The sequence below is a fragment of the Bos indicus x Bos taurus genome, chromosome X (genome assembly GCF_003369695.1).
Source record: "Bos indicus x Bos taurus breed Angus x Brahman F1 hybrid chromosome X, Bos_hybrid_MaternalHap_v2.0, whole genome shotgun sequence".
NCBI lineage: Eukaryota > Metazoa > Chordata > Mammalia > Artiodactyla > Bovidae > Bos > Bos indicus x Bos taurus.
Genome location: NC_040105.1, coordinates 67,568,746 through 67,591,216, shown reverse-complemented (window position 1 = coordinate 67,591,216; position 22,471 = coordinate 67,568,746). Strand labels below are relative to the sequence as shown.

The following is a 22,471-nucleotide window of genomic DNA, read 5'->3' as shown; positions in this document are numbered from 1 at the left end:
AACAGCAATTTAGTTTGAAACTGTTGGCTCCTCTCAGAGATGAAATAGACAGGGGCCAAGCAGGAAACCTAACAGGATGGTCATCACTGTTCCCCAGAAACAGAAGGCAACATTTGGGGTGAGGGCTGCAGGGTTTGTGACTTTTTTTGATTGGTTGGTGGTGAGGCAACAGAGCTGTGCTCCATGAATCTTGTGTTCAGTCTGAAGTTACCATTCTCCACCTGGGTGGGGGCCCCAGTTCTATAGAAGAACTCAAAGACATTGTTTTTTGTTTGTTTGTTTGTTTTTGAGTAGGAACCAGGAGCCTGTCTGAAGGCTGTACCACCATTTGATTGTTTCTCCTCTGTTTCTGTATCCCCTCCCTTCCCCGATTAGCAATTATTTGAATCCACCTTTTGGAACTCAGGGAAGGTCAAGAAGGCTGAATGAAGCCTATATCTTACAGACAAGAAATGGAGAACACAGAGCAGATTTGTACTCCAGAGCCCCACAGAGTCTTGCTCAGTTTTAATTTAGGGAACTGGGCATGACTGTGATAACTTCCTGTCAAAATATGGCATAGGACTGCCTCAGCTTAGAGAATAGACACTAAATTGGAAGTATTCCTGAGTTCCAAGTCCTAGATCTGAGCCTTGTATAATTAAAATCTCAATCCCTTGGTCTGCCATTTTGGTGTAACAGACCCAATTAGAAGTAGCTGGAGGAGTGATAACTGGAATTTTAATAGACAAAATAAATCTCATTTCTTTTTAGAAGAATAGGCCTGAAACCCAGTCTGGACCTGGCACTTCGGGGAGACTTGTAGCCAGGTAGCCAGTTGCCTAGTTTTATAAAAAGTAAGGTTGAAGTTAGTAGCTTCTAACAGACATTGTTTTGAGAATGGTGGCATCCAGGCCTAACACGACTCAGAAAACTCAAGTGTTTAGCAATACAAGGTCTAGTCTGAAATTACACCCATAGTATCACCTAATTATTTCTCAGGATGTCTGAACCATAGCTACTCTATTTTGACTGTAAAATTTTCTGTAAATTTTCTGTAAATTAACTGTAAAATTTTCCTTAATAGCCAAAGCAGATGTCACCATTAATGATGTCAGTGCTTTTCTAGGTATGAGAAGATGCAAGAATTGGGACTCATAAAATCTTTTCCTGAAAAGATCTAACTATTTGAAGGCCTGTTCTGCCAGTTTTTCCCAGAGTACAGAGTGCCTCATTCCTGATTTTCATCCTGAACTCCTTTCAGGAGAGTTGAAGGTCAGCAGTTGCAGTGGCCATGATTTAATCTTTGTAGACGTAGATGGCAAGTGTCAGTTTTCAGTTGGTAGAGCCCCTTTTTGCTCATAAACTTAACCATGATATTGAGGGAGGCATTTCATGACCATTTTATCCCATGGTGCTGAGAATGTCCATTCTCAGGTTTGGCAAAGATTTTGTTGACAGGCCACTCAATGTGCTGTTACTGGACTAGGCCATAAAACAGTAACCAAAATTCTCTGGATCACCTGTCTTACTAGCCTCTTGGTCCAGGAAAACATTCCCTCTTATTGCTTCTTCCCATATATAGAGTTACACTGTTACCATCATCCATCTCATATGGGAATACATATTATTTTATCAGAGGCCTCAGTCACACATTTGGCAATGTAAGAAACAGCAATTTTATAGGACAGGTGAAATACGAATAACACAGCCAGCAGTATTAGTAAAGTCACAAGTAAGACTTAAGAGCTTCCGTTGGATGTAGCCCAGTATATCCCAGGTCATCTGACTTAGTCTACTCTGTACAAATCTTTATCTTCCAGGGAAATTATATATTGGCACTGTCTATAAGGCACATAGCCCAGTTTTCTAGTGTTATTAGACTGATTATCCTTAGTATGATTTAATTGTTTCCAACATAGAGGAGACTTTAAACCTAAATTACCATAGCCTGGTGTTATCTATATAAATCCATCCCATAATTGTGGGAGATTTTTTTCCTTTGCTGAAACTTTGCTTGTTGCTCTGATTGAGCTTGAGTAATAGAAGAAAACTCAAATTTATGGCCAGAGTCAGAGCAGGCATTATTAATTGGCCCGGTGAGGGAATCCCATCTAGTAATATCAATAGGGACCTGAATATGACTATAATTTTTTTTTTAAGTAAATTTTCTCAGGGCCAACCAGTTAGAACCTTGTAGTAGAGAAATTTACCAAGGTAACCCAGAACTAGACACAGGTAATTGGTCATAAATTCAACAATTGGATTGATTTCTAAAATTAGCATACAATCAGGCCTATGATAGAAAAGCATGTGATTTATATGCAAAGGTCTAAGAAGTCAAGAAAACATTATAAATGGTCATACGAATCAGGCTCAGGATCTTGGGCAAGCTGTCTGCCTCTGATGTCGTCGTCTTCTCATCCTGGTGTAGTGTAGTTTCTCCTGATAAAAAGGTCCTTCCATCCAGGTTGGAAACGGAACCTTAAATTATGTCTTTTTCCAGTCCTAGTTGCAGGTCATGAGGCATCTGATCTTCATTCAAAGACAGATTACTGAGATAAGCTTCAGAAACAAACAGGGTGTTCTTTAAGAATTCAATTAAATTTTACACTAATATCGCATAATAGCAAAGAACTATCCAAGAAATGAGTCTTACTAGATGCAGACCTCCATTAACAAACTGGGATTTAACATTTATTGAAACATCTTTTTCTCCTTAAAATTATCCTCATTTTTATCAAATACAACCAAATCAAGACTAGCTTGTTTGCAAAATAGGCCTGCTATCACTAATTTTGGCTTGATGATTTATATAATCATAACTGATCATAAACTTTTTGATTCGCTGACACATTTATAGAGTCTCAGACTGAATTTTTAAAATAAAGCAGGGCTGGGAAACTCACACCAAAGGCTTATCACAGGTTTCACCTAACAAATCTAGGTGAATTCTCCCCTTTTTAAGGTCTCAAAAATTCCTGGAGATTTTTGTACCTGTTAGTGAGATAATCTTCCTAACTCATTTAATAAACTTACTGGAAACCTAAGAGTTTCCAATTTCTGGAGGAGTCAGATAGAGAGAAAATATATTTGTTTTGTTTATAACATATAATTTTACCAAATTACTGTCATAATTAGTTTGAGAGGAAGATTTTCCCTACTCCCAGGAAACACAAGATTCAAACCCATAAGTTTTCAGATAGAAACCATAAAAGTTATAGGGATATTAGCTGGTTCATTCAGTCCTTTTGTTAACTTTTGTGAAGTCATCAGGTTTTCCATTAGAATACCAGGACACATCAGAATGCTAAGAACTCCATATAATTTCTAGGATATCTATATTAGTACTTTTACCATACATTATAACATGAGAGGATTTATTATTTCATAATATTTTTCATGTAATTTAACCAACCAAATAAACACAATTAGTTTAATATCTCTCTTTGGGATGTTTCAGGAGCACTCTGAAGCACCCCAAAGTTAGCTAGAGGTCAAAGGAACTTCAAAAGAATTCTATTTAGGAGGTTTTGTCAAAAAAAATTAATTAAAAGGGTTTAGAACATTTGGTCAGATTTAGTCAATGTTGATGGGTATATCATTTAGCTTGTTGATATGTCACAATGGGTGTAAATACAGCTCAAGGTCTAGTGAAAGTCAACTCCGCCATCTTGAACCTAGTTGGCTCTAACCAATTTTCCTATGGCTGTGTCATTCCTAACAAAATCCGTTTATCTAACTAATTGTAATCCAATTTTAGAAAATCCTGATTACACATAACTCTTTTTAGTATTTTTTCATACCTTTTTTTTTTTTTTACTGAAAGCACACTTCCTACTTTCCTTTAGCAACCAAGAACTATCTTTTATATCAGCATTTTATAGATTGGTGAGCATAGATATCAGTGATAATTTCTAAAACTTTTGCTTTCTTAGAATATTTTAGGATGGCACCAAATATTATTCATTTATAGTCCCAAATCTCTTTAGTTTCTCTGTAAAAGGAAATTAGTGTTTAGCAGTAAATGTTTCAAAATCTTATCTGGAAATGACCTAACTATTCAATAGACTTTCAGCACTTCATTTAGCACAACCCTTAGAAATTCAAGTTATCCCAATCTTGAGAGACTATTTTAGAAAGATATTCCTAAAGCATGCTGCTGCTGCTGCTGCTGCTAAGTCACTTCAGTCGTATCTGACTCTGTGTGACCCCATAGACAGCAGCCCACCAGGCTCCCCATCCCTGGGATTCTCCAGGCAAGAACACTGGAGTGGGTTGCCATTTACTTCTCCAATGCATGAAAGTGAAGTCGTTCAGTCGTGTCTGACTCTTTGCGAACCCATGGACTGCAGCGTACCAGGCTCCTCCGTCCGTGGAATTTTCCAGGCAAGAGTACTGGAGTGAGTCCTAAAGCATAATTACTCTTAATAGAGTTTATCTAAAAGCTCATATCTCATTTACATTTTTTTTAGAAGTTTCTTCACTCAAGGTAATTTCCTTGTTGACAAACTTGTAACAGATATGATAATATTTAACTTATATATTAAACCGAGGTACAATGAAAATATTCTACTTAATGTTAATTACTCTAAGACATGTCTATATTAGATAAGTCAACAAACAAACACTAATATCAGGTATTTAATACTGAATATCTCCCAGTTCACATGAACCTGGAATTTATTGTTTAATTTAGAATTATTTGATTTGTAAGTGCTTACTTTTCTTTAAGCCAATTAAATAGAACTCATTTACAAATTAACCTCAAAAATATTACCCAGAGACAAAGACATACCAAGACATACTTAGACAGACACAAGGCAAGATCTAGCTTCATTTTCTAAGCTTAGTCATAAATTAGATATTACAATATAAAATTTACTAGTTTATAAAAAACAGTTGGAATAAATAAAAAATTTAAAGGCTTTTTCCCATTTTTCCTCAGTCTCGGTAGTTAGAGATGGTCTAGATAAGTGTTTCTGAGAACAGAGCCAGAGCCCTGGTCTCAAGGCACAGGGAAAGAAAATCAAGTTCTAACAAAATGGTGGCAGGTATAAACCAAATGGTTGCCAGACAAAGCAAAATGGCCGTCAAAAGTCACAACACAGAACACAGAGTTAAAACACACACATAGACCTGGCAGTTCTCATCAGACACTCCCTTAAATACAAGAATGCAGTCTCTCAGAAAACCTCCCATAGAGACACAGAACTTCAGATCCAAGAACTAACAGAGTAAATGAAAATATCTCAAGTCTTCAAAGATTTCAAAGGGAGGAAAGGAAGCCAGATTGAAAGAAGAAGGGGGAGGAGGCGGGAGAGGAGGGCAAAAAGTGTGGCCTTACACACGTCTCCTGCCACCTGCAGATACCCAGACATTACAGGATTTTACCCTGGGCCTCAAGAGATGAGAGGACTGGAACTCGACCCTACCAGAAACCAGACCAGCACAGAACCAGAATTCAAGTTCTCTGCCAAGAGGTGATCAGTCTCCAATCGTCAGCCTCAGGCTGAGGCCCTTCGACCAGATTCCTGCGTCCAGGACCGGGGGACTAGAAAAAAGGGAAAGGATAGGAAAGGTTAAGGAGAGGAGAGAGAGAGGGAAAAGAAGAGAGGTCAATAAAGTCTCTTGTTCCTTACTAGTTGGGGCACTCTGGCCAGTTGTCTGTGACAGGAGGAGACCAGGGACAAAAGGGTCCCAGTCACAGCTGCTGGGTCTGATCCATCAGTGGGGAAGCTGGTCCCTGAGTACCCGAAGCGGTCAGGATGTCAGTCGCAGCAAAGAAGAGTCCCCGCCAGAGTCACCATTTGTTGCAGGAAGGGGGACCCCTTCTAGGGCCCAAAACTGGGGTCTTGTCTAACACTCTGAAATGACTTGTCCAAGGAGACACATGTGCTGACAATGCAAGAGATTTTATTGGGAAAGGGCACCTGGGTGGAGAGCAGTAGGGTAAGGGAACCCAGGAGAACAGTTCTGCCACATAGCTCGAAGTCTCAGGTTTTATGGTAACGGGGTTAGTTTCCGGGTTGTCTTTAGCTAATCATTCTGACTCAGAGTCCTTCTTGGTGGTTCATGCCTTGTTCAGCCAAGATGGATGCCAGAGAGAAAGATTCTGGGAGGTGGTCGGGCATGTGGTGTCTCCTTTTGACCTTTCCTGAACTCTTCCAGTTGGTGGTGGCTTATTAGTTCCGTGTTCCTCACCAGGACCTCCTGTCGTAAAACAACTCATGCAAATGGTTACTATGGTGCCTGGCAAGCGTGGGCAGTTTCAGTCAGTGTGCTTCCCCTAACACTAGCACGTAACAGATCTGGAGGCAGCTCAGGATTTTGCTAACATGATCAAGTGGATTCCAGAGGAGGAAGACTGAACTATGAAATAAATATGCTAAGGAAATGTTAGAGAAATGGAATGCTTGGGTTTAAGTTTCCATTTCCATGAATGGACTCTGTTTCCTCCAAATTACTTCCTCTCCTTTTTTATTTTGGTCTCTGTCTTTCATATCATTCATATTTTTATTTTCTTAAGTGAATGATGATTCTGGGTTGTCTATTTGTATTTAAGATTTGAGTACTAGAAAGCTGAAAACTCTGTGCATGTAGATGGGACTTGAAGACTAGTTTACACTGTAGAGTGTTCTAATTGCTCCATTTCTTTGGGTAAGTCTGCATGTTTCTTTGGGTAACTCTGCATCTTTTAGTCTTTTCTGTTGAGGTATTCAGATTCCTCACAAGTCTTCCAAAATTTCCCCTGTAGTAAGCTAAATGGAAGTAATCTCAGCGAGTAGGATGAGGTGGCTGTTATTATTGAGTATGTAAACTTTCATATAAATTAATTATACTGTTTTAAATATAATACTCTTCACTTCAACTGTGTCAGGGTTCCCTGGTCCAGAAATTGTATTAGTCTCTCCAGGGAATGAATCACTGATCTTTAGGCCAGGGAAAAGAAAGGTAGTTGACTGGCTGTGCTCTGTGGCATGGGGTCCAGGAATCTAACTGATTTCGGATAAAATTTAGACAACCAACCCTTCATTGTTATCACTATATTTATTCCCACTTTTAGAAGTACTCAGTGTTACCAAATTCCTGACCTTTTCGGGGGTTTCTCAGGGTGAATGGGATTTCAGTTTTCTCCATGCTTGTGGTTCAGCTTTCTCATATATGTGAAGTCAGCTTCACTGTTTCCTTCTTCCTCTAGGTTTTAGTAGATTTATGCCTTCATAATAGCCCATTAATGTAATTTTTGTGAGTTTTCTAGGGTATTTATTTTACTATCTTTAACTAAAATCCTCAGATACTATCTAACATTTTTCAATCATTCTATGAATGGCATCTGTTCCCTTCCAAAACATACTAGAATTGGGAATTTGTGGCATAAGTGCAGATAACTTAGGGTTAAGGCGTAGAAGGGGTTATTTAGGGGAGACCAGGTGTGCACATTTCTCTATTGGACAACTCGGTTTCCACAGGCTGAACAGGATGTGCTACATTCACTGGGAACACTTTCAACTCATTAGTATTTTGGCTCATTGTTGACATGTGCACCTCTATATATTTAGTTGTATTCTATATACTCCATGAACTGACTAGCGCATACCCTGCTCAGCATGAGGCAGTTTCTAATATGCCCAGTCAGAAGGTTCATGGGCTTCCCTGGTGGCTCAGTGGTAAAGAATCTGTCCACAATGCATGAGATGCAGCAGACATGGGTTCAATCCCTGGGTTGGGAAGATCCCCTGGAGGAGGGCATGGTAACCCACTCCAGCATTCAGGGACGTGAGTCTGAGTGAACTCCAGGAGTCGGTGATGGACAGGGAGGCCTGGTGTGCTGTGATTCATGGGGTCGCGAAGAGTCGGACATGACTGAGCAACTGAACTGAACTGAACTGATCCATATGTACAAAAAGCAAAGATTCCCCTTTTATTCATTTTTAAAAAGATTCCCCTTTTAAAACATAATCAGAATACTATCATCACACATACACATGACTCAAAATCAACAATAAGTAAAGTAATTTTAAAAAGTAAGCTATGAGCTTTTTCTATAGTTCAATATGGCAGAGTAGAAGGACATGCGCTCATCTCCTGCAAGAGCACCAAAATTGTAACTAACTGTTGAATAACCATTGACAGGAGGACACTGGAACCCACCAAAAAAAGATACCCCACGTCCAAAGACAAAGAGGAAGCCACAATGAGATGATAGGAGGGGCCCAAACACGATAAAATCAAATCCCATACCTGCTCGGTGGGCCACCCGTGGACTGGAGAACAGTAATACCAAAGAAGTTCTCGCACTGTTGTGAAGGTTCTGAGCCTCACCATCAGGCTTCTCAGCCTGGGCAACTGGCAAAGGAACTGGGAATCCCCAGGGAATCTGACTTTGTAGGCCAGTGGGGTTTGATTACAGGACTTCCATAGGATGGGGAAGAGACCACTCTTGGAGGGCACAAACAAAATCTTGTATGCACCAAAACAGCCTGAGACCTCTGGGGCAATATTAAATGCACCAGCATTCATATTATAGGGGTCCCAGAAGGAGAATACAGAGAGAAAGGAGACTTCTAATCCAGTTTTGGGAATGTAAAGAAATACTATGTTGTTTAAAAAAAAAAAAAGAAATTAACAAGTGATAAATTCTTGGGCTTCCCTGGTGGCTCAGTCCGTAAAGAATCCACCTGCAATATAGGAGACCTGGGTTCAATCCCTGGGTTGGGAAGACCCCCCCCCCCCCCGGAGGAGGGCATAGCAACCTGCCGGGAGCCAGCATATTGCATATTGAGTGCATATTGCACATTGCATATTGAGTGCAGCACTTTCCACAGCATCATCTTTCAGGATCTGGAATAGCTCAACTGGAATTCTATCACTGCCGGTAGCCAGAGTGAGGTACTCCACCCATGGCAAAGGTCATGAGGAAGGAGGCTCGACATACGCAAAGGCGGGATCGAGCCTCAGGAGTCCCCCTGGAAATCCTCGAGCGTCTACCCCCATAACCAGAGCCTGCCTACTTTACTACTTTGTGCTCTTACCTACACCTCTGACTTTACGGGGGGCTGTCCCCCACCACCTCTTTCGGAGAAGGAGTTAACCTAGAGCTCCAGTCAATAAAAACTCTTGGGTGTGACAAGAGTGTTTTAACCTACAAACTCTTCTGAAGGTTCTCTAGCCTGCCTGACAGGCTCGTCCGGCCACATGTGATTGCTCACAGCCTCCCAACCGTGAGAGGCACGAGATGCTTTAAACCCTCTAAAAACAGGTTCTTTAGAGAAGTTAGAAAACTATAAGTATAGTAGTGGGCTAATTAGAAATTGTGTTGGTGAAGGGTTTTTCATTTGTTGAGCCAATGTTTGTTGCTACGTCTCCACATCCTCTGCCCTTACACACATTAATGAATATATAGAAGGAATAAGTATTAACCTTTGATATTAATCACGTTAGACCTTAGGCTAAGTAAATTCTTTCCTTAACTAAAACCCACTACACCCTCACCCTGTAGGAATGTAACTTTATTTGGGTGGCGTCTGTTTTGAGAATAATCAGCCCTGGAGAAATAAGTGTCCTGATTGACTGACCGCTGTCACAAGGAGAGGGTCGTAAATTGTCAGCAGGCCCCCCTGGCCAGAAGATGATGTAACACGCCTAAGACCTCTGTATACATTTGTATGAAGCACCTGACTTTGATAAAAGTCAGGACTGCTGACCCCGCGTGACTTTTGCATAACATCTCAGTGTATAAAAGTAGACCATGGAAAATAAAGAATTGGGATCAGTTTCTCGAAATACTGGTCTCCCCATGTCGCTCTCTCTCTCACTCTGGCTGAGTCTCCATCTGGAGCGCGGAACCCACCATGCTTACTAATTATGCCTGGGCTTCTAAGATCCGACCGGGGAGGCCTCAGTGTCTCCTCTCCTTCGGGAGAACAGAAGGACTCCTGCGGCCTACGTAAGTGGTGCAAACTTCTTGTCTTGAAGTTTTATTGGTCTCCCGCGTAAACCAAGCTACTCAGCCTCTTTTCTCCACTGAATTTTCCTCACTGAGCTATCCTCATTCTATCACTCTTTATATCCTTAATTAACATTCAGTTAAGCATTGTTTCCTGATCTTCGCCTACGCCATCTCTCCTTCGAATACCCTGGATCAGCCGGGGCTGGTCCCCAGCAGCAACCCACTCCAGTATTCTTGCTTTAAGAATCCCCATGGACAGAGGAGCCTGGCGGGCTGCAGTCCCTGGGGTCACAAAAAATCAGACATGACTGAGGAACTAATCACAGCACAAGCACAGTAGCACAGTATTACTAACTACAGATTTTGTTCAAATTTTACAAAATTTTATGCTAGTGTTCATTATTTGTTTTTATACCTTATTTAAGACTTCACAGTATATTTAATTGCATTGAGCAGCTTCAGCTACATGCAATATATTCTGGTTAATTCTCTTTTCATTTTCATTCTATTACAAGTATTTTTAAATTTTCCTTGTTACAGCTTCTTAGATACACCCATAATCTAAAAGTGGGCATTTAATTTCCAAATACATAAGATTTTGTTTAAAATATCCTTAACATAATTTCTCATTTTGATATTAACTTCTCATTTAAGTGCTTTCTTCTCTGTAATCACCCTCTGTGTTTTTTTCAGTCTAACTTTACTGAGGCTTTTGACAGCTAAGTCAAAGATCTTTCTTGGTAAATGTCACATTGTACTTGAAAATATGTGGGTAATTTTCAAATATATTTTGATATTGATTTCTAACATAATTCCACAGTGATAAGAGAACAGACTCTATAATTTCAACACCTTAAGACCATGAAACTTTTGCACCTTAGTTTATGTCCCTGGATATGTTCCAGTGTCTCCTAGTTTATAGTCTATGGGAACTTGAATAGAATTTGTATCCTACTGTTGTGTGAAAATTCTATGTCTTACTTATATTGAATTAGTTCACAGAGCTTTTGGGGTCTACTATATCCCTCTACTTTTCTGTATATTCATTCTATTATTTTTTGAGAGTTTGATATTGAAACTCCAACTAAAAATCTTAATTTATCAACTTAAAAAAATAATTGTAATATATAGTGGACCTATGTCTTCCCTGGTGGCTCAGATGGTAAAGAATCTGCCTGCAATGTGGAAGACCCAGGTTCAATCCCTAAGTTGGGAAGATTCCCTGGAAAGGGGAATGGCAATGCACGCCAGTATGCTTCCCTGTAGAATTCCATGGACAGTGGAGCCTGATGGACTACAGTCCATGTGGTTGCAAAGAGTCAGACACGACTGAGTGACTAACACACACCCCCCCCCACACCCACACAGTGGAACTATATGTAACTGTGTTCTGTATTTTCCAAGTCTCCTGTAAATGTGTTATCACACTTTCATAATTCAAAAAAATAGTTTCGTTTTTTTTTTTTTTTTTAAAGGTAAGCTATGAGCTAGAAGTAAAGTTTACTCCATCCATGAATAGAATTTAGAAAAGTACAAATAGTATGATATGGTCCTTACCTTTTCAGGAACATTCAAGAATCATTTCAGTTCAGTTCAGTTCCTCAGTTGTGTCCGACTCTTTGCAACCTCATGAATCGCAGCACGCCAGGCTTCCCTGTCCATCACCAACTCCCGGAGTTCACTCAAACTCGTGTCCGTCGAGTCGGTGATGCCATCCAGCCATCTCATCCGCTGTCTTCCCCTTCTCCTCCTGCCCCCAATCCCTCCCAGCATCAGGGTATTTTCTAATGAGTCAACTCTTCACATGAGGTGGCCAAAGTATTGGAGTTTCAGCTTCAGCATCAGTCCTTCCAATAAACACCCAGGACTGATCTCCTTTAGGATGGACTGGTTGGATCTCCTTGCAGTCCAAGGGACTCTCAAGAGTCTTCTCCAACACCACAGTTCAAAAGCATCAATTCTTCGGTGCTCAGCTTTCTTCACAGCCCCACTCTCACATCCATACATGACCACTGGAAAAACCATAGCCTTGACTAGATGGACCTTTGTTGACAAAGTAATGTCTCTGCTTTTTAATATGCTGTCTAGGTTGGTCATAACTTTCCTTACAAGGAGTAAGCGTCTTTTAATTTCATGGCTGTAATCACCATCCACAGTGATTTTGGTACTCAAAAAAATAAAGTCTGATACTGTTTCCACTGTTTCCCTATCTATTTGGCATGAAGTGATGGGACCGGATGCCATGATCTTAGTTTTATGAATGCTGAGCTTTAAGCCAACTTTTCCACTCTCCTCTTTCACTTTTATCAAGAGGCTCTTTAGTTCTTCTTCACTTTCTGCCATAAGGGGTGGTGTCATCTGCATATCTGAGGTTATTGATATTTCCCCTGGCAAACATGATTCCAGCTTGTGCTTCATCCAGCCCAGGGTTTCTCATGATGTACTCTGCATATAAGTTAAATAGGCAGGGTGACAATATACACCCTGTTACTATACCTGTTACTACTCAGGACAGGTTTAATTATTCTATTGTAACAAATAGTTAAACCCCAAATTAAAGTATCTTAGTATAACAGAAGTTTATTTCTTGCTCATCCTCTACAAAAGGAAATGCTCACCAGAGGATTTTGTTCGCTGTAAAAATAGAAAGCCTGGAGATAAATCCACATACCTATGGACACCTTATCTTTGACAAAGGAGGCAATAATATACAGTGGAGAAAAGACAATCTCTTTAACAAGTGGTGCTGGGAAAATTGGTCAACCACTTGTAAAAGAATAAAAGTAGAACACTTTCTAACACCATACACAAAAACAAACTCAAAATGGATTAAAGATCTAAATGTAAGAGCAGAAATTATAAAACTCCTAGAGGAAAACATAGGCAAAACACTCTCTGACATAAATCACAGCAGGATCCTCTATGACCCACCTCCCAGAGTAATGGAAATAAAAGCAAAAATAAACAAATGGGACCTAATTAAACTTAAAAGCTTTTGCACAACGAAGGAAACTATAAATAAGGTGAAAAGACAGCCTTCAGAATGGGAGAAAATAATAGCAAATTAAGCAACTGACAAAGAATTAATCTCAAAAGTATACAAGCAGCTCCTGCAGCTGAATTCCAGAAAAATAAATGACTCAATAAAAAATGGGCCAAAGAACTAAACAGACATGTCTCCAAAGAAGACATACAGATGGCTAATAAACACAGGAAAAGATGCTCAACATCACTCATTATCAGAGAAATGCAAATCAAAACCACAGTAAGGTACCATTTCACGCCAGTCAGAATGGCTGCTATTAAAAAGTCTACAAACAATAAATGCTGGAGAGGGTGTGAAGAAAAGGGAACCCTCTTACACTGTTGGTGGGAATGCAAACTAGTACAGCCCCTATGGAGAACAGTGTGGAGATTCTTTAAGAAACTGGAAATAGAACTGCCATATGACCCAGCAATCCCACTGCTTGGCATACACACCAAGGAAACCAGAACTGAAAGAGAAACGTGTACCCGATGTTCATCGCAGCACTGTTTATAATAGCCAGGACATGGAAGCAGCCTAGATGTCCATCAGCAGATGAATGGATAAGAAAGCTGTGGTACATATACATAATGGAGTATTACTCAGCCGTTAAAAAGAATACATTTGAATCAGTTCTAATGAGGTGGATGAAACTGGAGCCTATTATACAGAGTGAAGTAAGCCATAAAGAAAAACACCAATACAGTATACTAACGCATATATATGGAATTTAGAAAGATGGTAATGATAACCCTGTATGCAAGACAGCAAAAGAGACACAGATGTATAGAACAGTCTTTTGGACTCTGTGGGAGAGGGAGAGGGGATGATTTGGGAGAATGGCATTAAAACATGTATAATATCATATAAGAAATGAATCGCCAGTCCAGGTTCAATGCAGGATACAGGAAGCTTGGGGCTGGTGCACTGGGATGACCCAGAGGGATGGTATGGAGAGGGAGGTGGGAGGGGGGTTCAGGATGGGGAACACGTGTACACCCATGGTGGATGCATGTTGATGTATGGCAAATCCAATACAATACTGTAAAGTAAAAAAATAATAATAATAATTAAAAAAAAAAAAGAAACTGGAATAATTTTTGCCTAGTCTAAACTAATCATGGTAACTTCATTTCCTTGGTCAGTGATTGGTTTAGGAAAGTGCTTTCTGGGTACAATTTCTCTGGGCTTACCAAGATTGAGGAGAAAAACCTTTTTCTATTTTGGGATATTGCCGTCTACATGCTATGTGAATGTTGGTAACAGTTATTACGGGGTCATGATGAAAGTCAGTTTTAGAAGACAAATCAATAGAGTGAGAATAACATAGCGGAAATACAGAAAGGATTTGGGTCTTTCATAATGTCATAAATCACTCAGTTGACCAGTGCTGAAACCATCCTATCTCTGAAGACTTTGGTATATGAGATACTAAATTTCCTCATCACATAGGGCATCTGAGTTGGTCTTCTCCTATTTTCAGCTGAAAGTATCTTAATTGATACAAAGTGCAGTAGAAATTAATCTATTTCATGCTATAATTTGTTGCTGGTGATGGTGGTGATAGTCACTGGTTGTGACTAACATAATGAAAAGGCTGGGGAGACTCAAAAAAAAATTTGAACCTTTGAATATTTTGGGGAGAAGGAGGGAAGAATGTGTGGTATGGAGTTAGATGAACAATCAGGAGGGTAAGACTTTCTTTTATTTGAAATGTCTAGGATTATCAATTACATAAAAGAATTCCCTGGGAAGTTGCTGAAGACAGAGGCCTATGAAAGCTGATCTATAAAGTCATATAATACCATTAAATTAAAAATCCTCATTCCTTGAGGGGATATTCAAGATCCTAGTTGGAGTAAGCAAATTCAGTTGAGGGTTACTCTTTGGTTTCAGAAGATACCTTAAAAATTCCCAAAATTTGTCTTGGACATAAGAATAAATATTGTTGATATTATCCACACTATTACTGAGGGCATTCATTGTCATAGTTGTGATGATTCTCAGTTGAGTACTAATCTAGTACCAGGGAAAGATGCCTGCATGGACTTACTTATAAGAATGCTCTATAGTGACAAGTATAACAGGTAGAAAAATTGTTTGAATGGTTTGAAGTTTTAGGGGCAAACCTAACCTGCAGGGCCCAGTACAAAAGGAAAGTGGGAGACTCATAGTTCAAATATTATTAAGAATTTCAGGTATTACCGAGGAAACCAGAATTGAAAGAGACACATGTAACCCCAGTGTTCATTGCAGCGCTGTTTACAAGAGCTAGGACATGGAAGCAACCTAGATGTCCATCAGCAGACAAATGGATAAGGAAGTAGTGGTACATATACATGATGGAATATTATTCAGCTATAAAAAAGAACACATTTGAGTCTGTTCTAATGAGGTGGATGAAACTGGAGCCTATACAGAGTGAAATAAGAAAAAGAAACACCAATACAATATATTAATGCATATATATGGAATTTAGAAAGACAGTAATGACGATCCTATATGCAAGGCAGCAAAAGAGACACAGATGTAAAGAACAGACTTTTGGACTATGTGGGAGAAGGCAAAGGTGATACGATTTGAGAGAATAGCATTGAAACACGTATATTACCATATGTAAAACAGATGACCAGTGCAAGTTTTATGCATGAAGCAGGGCACCCAAAGCCAGTGCTCTGGGACAATGCAGAGGGATGGGGTGGGAAGGGAGGGGGGAGGCAGGCTCAGGATGGGGGGACACATGTGTACCAGTGGCTGATTCATGTTGATGTATGGCAAAAATCACCACAATATTGCAAAGTAATTATCCTCCAATTAAAATAAATTAAATAATTAAAGAAAAAAGATTTTCAGATGTTAGAGAAAATGGAAAAGTAGGAGGCTTCAAGCACCTATCACTTCTTGGAAACACCAAAAAAAAAAACTAAGCAAAGTTGTCTGAATCAACTTCGTCAGAACTCTGGAAAGTAGTCAAAGGATTGCAGCAAGCAAGTGAATGATGAATCGGGAAAAAGTCCATTTTAACATGGTAGAAGAACTTTTTAGTTTTAACTTAGCCTTGCTCCAAACTCCTCCCAGGTGCAGTGACTGTCTTGATGACAGCCTGTGTTCCTCTTGTGGGTATCTGGTTCTGGAAGGAACAGAGCAGGCATTGCCTTTATTTTTTACTCAGACATCTCAGTTTGGAAAAGTAGCTAAATAGAGGTCATTCCTGGAAAATATTGAAAGGTAAGTGAACAAATTGTTGTTATCTGTGGCAAAAGAGTACAATTCCATCAGAAAATATGCATGCTAAAAGTCTGGGAGGAAAAGCTGGGGGAGGGAACAACTTTGGGAACTAAGGCCTTCAAAAGCATCCACTTAATAAGAGGAGGTGAAAAGCCATGCCCATGCCCTTCTGCTTCTGTTGTCATTACCATTTCTGAATACACAGAAGAACTGTAAAAAGGAAAAAAAAAAAAAGGTCTTAGTACCTGGATAACCATGATGGTATGATCACCTCACCTAAAGCCAGACATCCTGGAGTGTGAAGTCAAGTGGGTCTTAGGAAGTATCACTACAAACAAAGCTATTGGAAGTGATGGAATTCCAGTTGAGCTATTTCAAATCCTAAAAGATGATGTTGTGAAAGTGCTGCCCTTAATATGCCAGCAAATTTGGAAAACTCAGCAGTGGCCACAGGACTGGAAAAGGTCAGTTTTCATTCTAATCCCAAAGAAAGGCAATGCCAAAGAATGTTCAAACTACTGCGCAATTGTGCTCACTTCACATGCTAGTAAGGTAATTTTGAAAATCCTTCAAGCTAGGCTTCAACAGTAGGAGAAGGCAATGACACCCCACTCCAGTACTCTTGCCTGGAAAATCCAATGGAAGGAGGAGGCTGGTAGGCTGCAGTCCACGGAGTCATGAAGAGTCGGACATGACTGAGCGACTTCCCTTTCACTTTTCACTTTCATGCATTGGAGAAGGAAATGGCAGCCCACTCCAGGGTTCTTGCCTGAAGAATCTCAGGGACAGAGAAGCCTGGTGGGCTACCGTCTATGGGGTCACACAGAGTCTGACACGACTGAAGCAACTTAGCAGTAGCAGCAGCAGGCTTCAATGGTATGTGAACCGAGAACTTCCAGATGCACAAGCTGGATTGAGAAAAGGCACAGGAACTAGAGATCAAATTGCCAGCATCCATCGGATCATAGAAAAAGCAAGCAAATTCCAGAAAAACATCTGCTTCATTGATAAGGCTAAGTCTTTGACTGTGTGAATCACAACAATCTGTAGAAATTTTTTCAAGAGATGGGAATATCAGACCACCTTACCTGCCCCCCGAGAAACCTGTATGCAGGTCAAGAATCATCAGTTAGAACTGGACCTGGAACAACAGACTGGTTCAAACGTGGGAAAGGAGTACGTCAAGGCTGTATATTGTCACTCTGCTTATTCAACTTATATGCAGAGTACATCATGCAAATGCCAGGCTGGATGGATGAAGCTCAAGCTGGAATCAAGATTGCTGGGAGAAATATTGATAACTTCAAATACGCAGATGACACCACCCTTATGGCAGAAAGCAAAGAGGAACTAAACAGCCTCTTAATGAAAGTGAAAGAGGAGAATGAAAAAGCTGGCTTAAAACTCAACATTCAAAAACTAAGATCATAGCATCCCTTCATCCCTTCACTTCGTGGCAAATAGAATGGGGGAGAAATAGAAACAATGACAGACTTTACCTGCTTGGGCTCCAAAATCACTGTGGACAGTGACTGCAGCCACAAAATTAAAAGACTCTTGCTCCTTGGAAGAAAACCTATAACAGACCTAGACAGCATATTAAAAAGCAGAGACATCACTGCCAACAGAGGTCTGACTAGTAAAAGCTATTGTTTTTCCAGTAGCCATGTACAGATGTGAGGGTTGGATCATAAAGAAGGCTGAGTGAAGAAGAACCGACACTTTTGAACTGTGGTGTTGGAGAAGACTTGAGAGTCCCTTGGACTGCAAGGAGATCAAACCAGTCAATCCTAAGGGAAATCAACCCTGAATATTCATTAGAAGGACTGATGCTGAAGCTGAAGCTACAATACTTTGGCCATCTGATGCAGACAGTCCACACACTGGAAAAGAGCCCGATGCTGGGAAAGATTGAGGGCAGGAGGAGAAGGGGGCAACAGAGGATCAGATGGTTGAATGGCATCACCAACTCAATGGACATGAGTTCGAGCAAACTCACGGAGATAGTGAAGGACAGGGAAGCCTAGCGTGCTGCAGTCCATGGGGTCACAAAGAGTCGGACACAACTTAGCAACTGAACAACAACAACCCATGCCCAGGGCTGGTCATATCTCAGAAAACACCTGAGAAAGCCCTGAATGTTTACTTCCCACTGATCTTTAGGCTCATAGCAAGGGGGAAGTAAAGACTAAACCAGAGTTGTAAATGGACTGGCAAAGAATTAAAGGCTATAGTTTTTCCAGTGGTCATGTATGGATATGAGAGTTGGACTGTGAAGAAAGCTGAGTGCCGAAGAATTGATGCTTTTGAACTGTGGTGTTGGAGAAGACTCTTGAGAGTCCCTTGGACTGCAAGGAGATCCAACCAGTCCATTCTGAAGGAGATCAGCCCTGGGATTTCTTTGGAAGGAATGATGCTAACGCTGAAACTCCAGTACTTTGGCCACCTCATGCGAAGAGTGGACTCATTGGAAAAGACTCTGATGCTGGGAGGGATTAGGGGCAGGAGGAGAAGGGGACGACAGGGGATGAGATGGCTGGATGGCATCACCAACTCGATGGACATGAGTTTGAGTGAACTCCCGGAGTTGGTGATGGACAGGGAGGCCTGGCATGCTGCAATTCATGGGGTCGCAAAGAGTCAGACACAACTGAGCGACTGAACTGAAGAATTAAAGGAGTGTCCTGACACAGAACTAATCTATAAAGACCAGGGTAGATTTTTCCTTTTCTCCTTTTACTATACTTCTTTCAACTCTGAGAGTTTAAGGACATCTCTGTTAAATCACTAGCTGACCACAGGCTAACAGAACAGAGACTTCAGAGGCCACATTCAACAAAGCATATACAGGAAGCAGGAAATAAATCCTGAGGAGGGAAATACTTTCATTTCTAGAGTCACCACATTATTATATTCAAAATGTCCAGTATTCAACAACAAAAATGACAAATTATGGAAAGAAACAATGAAGTAGGTCACATTTATGGAAGTGAAAGTCTTAGATGCTCACTTGTGTCTGACCCTTTGCAATCCCATGGACTGTAGCCTGCCAGGCTCTTCTGTCCATGGAATTCTCCAGGCAAGAATACTGGAGTGGGTAGCCATTTCCTTCTCCAGGGGATCTTCCAGACCCAGAGATCAAACCTGGGCTTCCTGCATTGCAGGCAGTTTCTTTACCATCTGAGCCACCAGGGAAGCCTGCATTCATAGGGAGAAAAGTCACATTCATAGGGACAAAAAAAAAAAAAGGAAATTAATAGCACTGAGAAAGCACATGCACTGGACTTACTAGACACAGGTTTTTAAGTTAATTGTTTTATATGTGCTCAAAGAGCTAGAGGAAACCATAAACAAAGAACTAGAGAAACCCAGGAGAATGATGTATCACCAAATAGAGAATATCAAAATTATAAAAATAAGCCAAATAGAGACCTTGAGCCTGACTCAAGGACTGGCCTCCATTGTGGGTCCAGGCTGCCCAGGGCAGGGGCCAAGGGGGCTCCCCAGGTCAACTTGAAGCTGGTCAGCAGGTGGTCCCTGGTGTTTCAGCCTCCTCTGCTACTGCCCATCCCATTGGGGAATGTCCCAGCCCAGGAGTGTGTCCCTGGAGGACAGCAGCCCCTGCAGCACCGAGTGGCCCCTGCCTGGTGCCTCTCAAGCCCCAGGAGGGGCTTCATTAAGCCTGTGGAGGTGGAGGACAGCAAGGAGTTGGAGGCCGGTCAAGTGGCACCTGCGGAAATGATCCAGGAGGAGGTTACAGCCCATGCAGCCCTGGAGAATGGCTGTGCCTTGGAAACTACTGCCAGCCCCTGCCAGAGGGGCAGAAGGCCCAGGCAACCCCTGAGGAGGAGGTGGCAACCCTGGTGGTTTCTGAGAGAGGGGTAGGTGATGGCTGAGCCAGGACATGATCCCCAAAGAGGTACGAGTCCTAGAAGGAGGACTTGGTGGATGTGAGTGCCTACAGTGGGACTGGGGAGGACTCCCGGGGGCAATAACCTAGAGGAGGACAATGAAGAAGATGAGGAAGAAGTGAAGCCCCTCTATGAGCCAAATCAAGGTGCATGGAGATCCCAGGACTCTCAGAGGGAAAAGACCCAGCCCTGAGCCAGAAGACCCATTTCAGCATGGAGCCCATTCAAGTGTTCAACACCTACTCCAACGAGGATGACCATCATTGCAACAAGGACGTGGATCCCATGGTGAGTACATCTGGAGAAGCAGGTGGAGAGGTTGGAGCTGTATCCTGTGGAATGGGAGGACGCCGAGGGCCTGGGCATCAGCATTGTTGGCATGGGGCATGGACAGACATGGGCCTGGAGAAGGTGGGCATGTACATCAAGACCGTGACTGATGGCAGTGTGGTCCATCAGGACAGCAGGATCCAGGTGAACGATCTCTTGATGCAGATGGATGGAATGAATCTGTTGGGAGTGACCCAGAGCTTCGTAGCCGCCATGCTCTGGAACACCAAGGTCTGTGTGCAGTTTATGATTGGCCAGGAGTAGCTAGGTGAGGTGGCCCAGCTAACTTAGCAGACCCTGGAAACAGGTGCAACGGCAGCAGAAAATGATGGAGCAGAGATATGCTCAGCATGGGGAGGGGAAGGATAACAAGGAGATGGGAGAGTGTGCCACTGATGAGGTTGAGGAGCTGAGCCTCATGTTCCCAGGTGGCAACATGACCATTAAGGTGTTCAGCTGGCAGAGAACCAGGATGCCTTGTCCCCTGTGGACATGGAGTCTGAGAAGCTGTGCATAAGTTCAAGGAGATCCAGATTTAGCATGCTGTGACTGAGATACAGATCCAGCAGCTGAAAAGAAAACTGCAGAGCCTGGAGCAGGAGAAGGGGCACTGGTGGGTGAAGAAGGCCCAGCTGGAACAGAGTGTGAAGGAGAAAAAGGATCACATGGAAAAGTTGGAGGGCTATGGGGGCGAGGCCCAGGGCCCATGCAAGGCTGTGAGTGAGCACCTGCGGGAGGCCCAGGCCCAGTACCAGGCCCAAGAGCACAAGTACAGCAAGGCTGAGTGCCTCATCAAGGACTACCAGCAGGAGACCAATTTCCTGAAAAAGAAGACAGCATAGCACTGGGTTCTGCAGGAGTCAGAGCTGCTAAGGAAGGAGGAGATGGACAAGCTCCTGGACAAAGTAGGCCCAGGGGTGCCCTAGGGGCAGGAGGCAGCAGCAAGTCAGCCCCTCTCTAGCACCCATCCTGTGGATTCTGGAGGGAGAAGGAGAAGTCATGCTGCTGTCTGGGAGCTCAAGGTCATGTCCCCTCCAGGGGGTAGGAGGGGCAGGGCCCATGCCCATGCTTAAGCCTGACTCCTTCTTTCCCTTATTTTTCAGATCTTGGAACTGGAAGGAAACTTGCAAACTGAATAATTCCAATTCTACTTAACAGGAATCATCCCTTCACTGGACAATAATTAATCCCCTCCAATTGTCCTCCCTCCCCTGTCATCAATACTTCACCCTGCCCTCTACCAGCCTAGAGACAGATTTCCTGCCCTACCAGGGCCACACCTTGGAAGCCTTGTACTGACATCCCAGAGATTCAGCCTCATCCCACTCACACACACAGTATTCCAATGTTTTGACTGGAGGACAAAATTTTACTATTTTTCATCTTTTGGAGACCAGAGCTGTGCTGCTGGCAGCCTGATTTCTAAGTGATATCAACTCCATTTCCCCACTTTAACCCCAAACTTAAAGGGGCTTTGACCAAAGGAAGTGAGACCCCTCTCAGGTCCCCTTCCCTTTCAGAATCCATCTCTCATTTTACCTTTTCCCCATTTCCCTGCCTCAGCCTGGGTTTTTGTTCTTTTTTTAAAGAAAAAATAACCCTTGTTCCATTTTGGCTTTTCCTCATCCCCTGTAAATAGATCATGCCATTGATCAGCATTTCTCAGCACCTTCTTCCTTCCCTCAGATGTGCGTGTACCCACTGAAAGAGCTGACTGACTCAGTACCTAACTCCTCAGCCTCAGCAGATGGAGGGGGCGGGGCCCAACTTTACAGAAACGCTTCTCTGTGTATAATATATATGTATGGATTGTTCCTAGTATTCTATACCCCGTGCCCTCTGTTAGGTTGTCCCCATAAAAGCAGGCCCAAGAGAGAAACAACAACAAAAAAGAAAACAGACATTCTTTGGCAAAAGCTAAGAGAATTGTCACTAGCACACCTTCACCCAGTCTGAAAAAACAGATAGTAACCTAAGACTACAAAGAGATAAAGAACACTGGTAAAGGTATGATATAAATAGAAATGAGTCAGTATTGTATTTTAG

General features: G+C 41.9%; 1 pseudogene; it reads left to right on the top strand.

Moving 5' to 3' along the window:
• Positions 1 to 21,580, top strand: part of LOC113888069 — a 32,080-nt pseudogene extending 10,500 nt beyond the window's left edge.
• Positions 21,581 to 22,471: the final 891 nt, after the last annotated feature.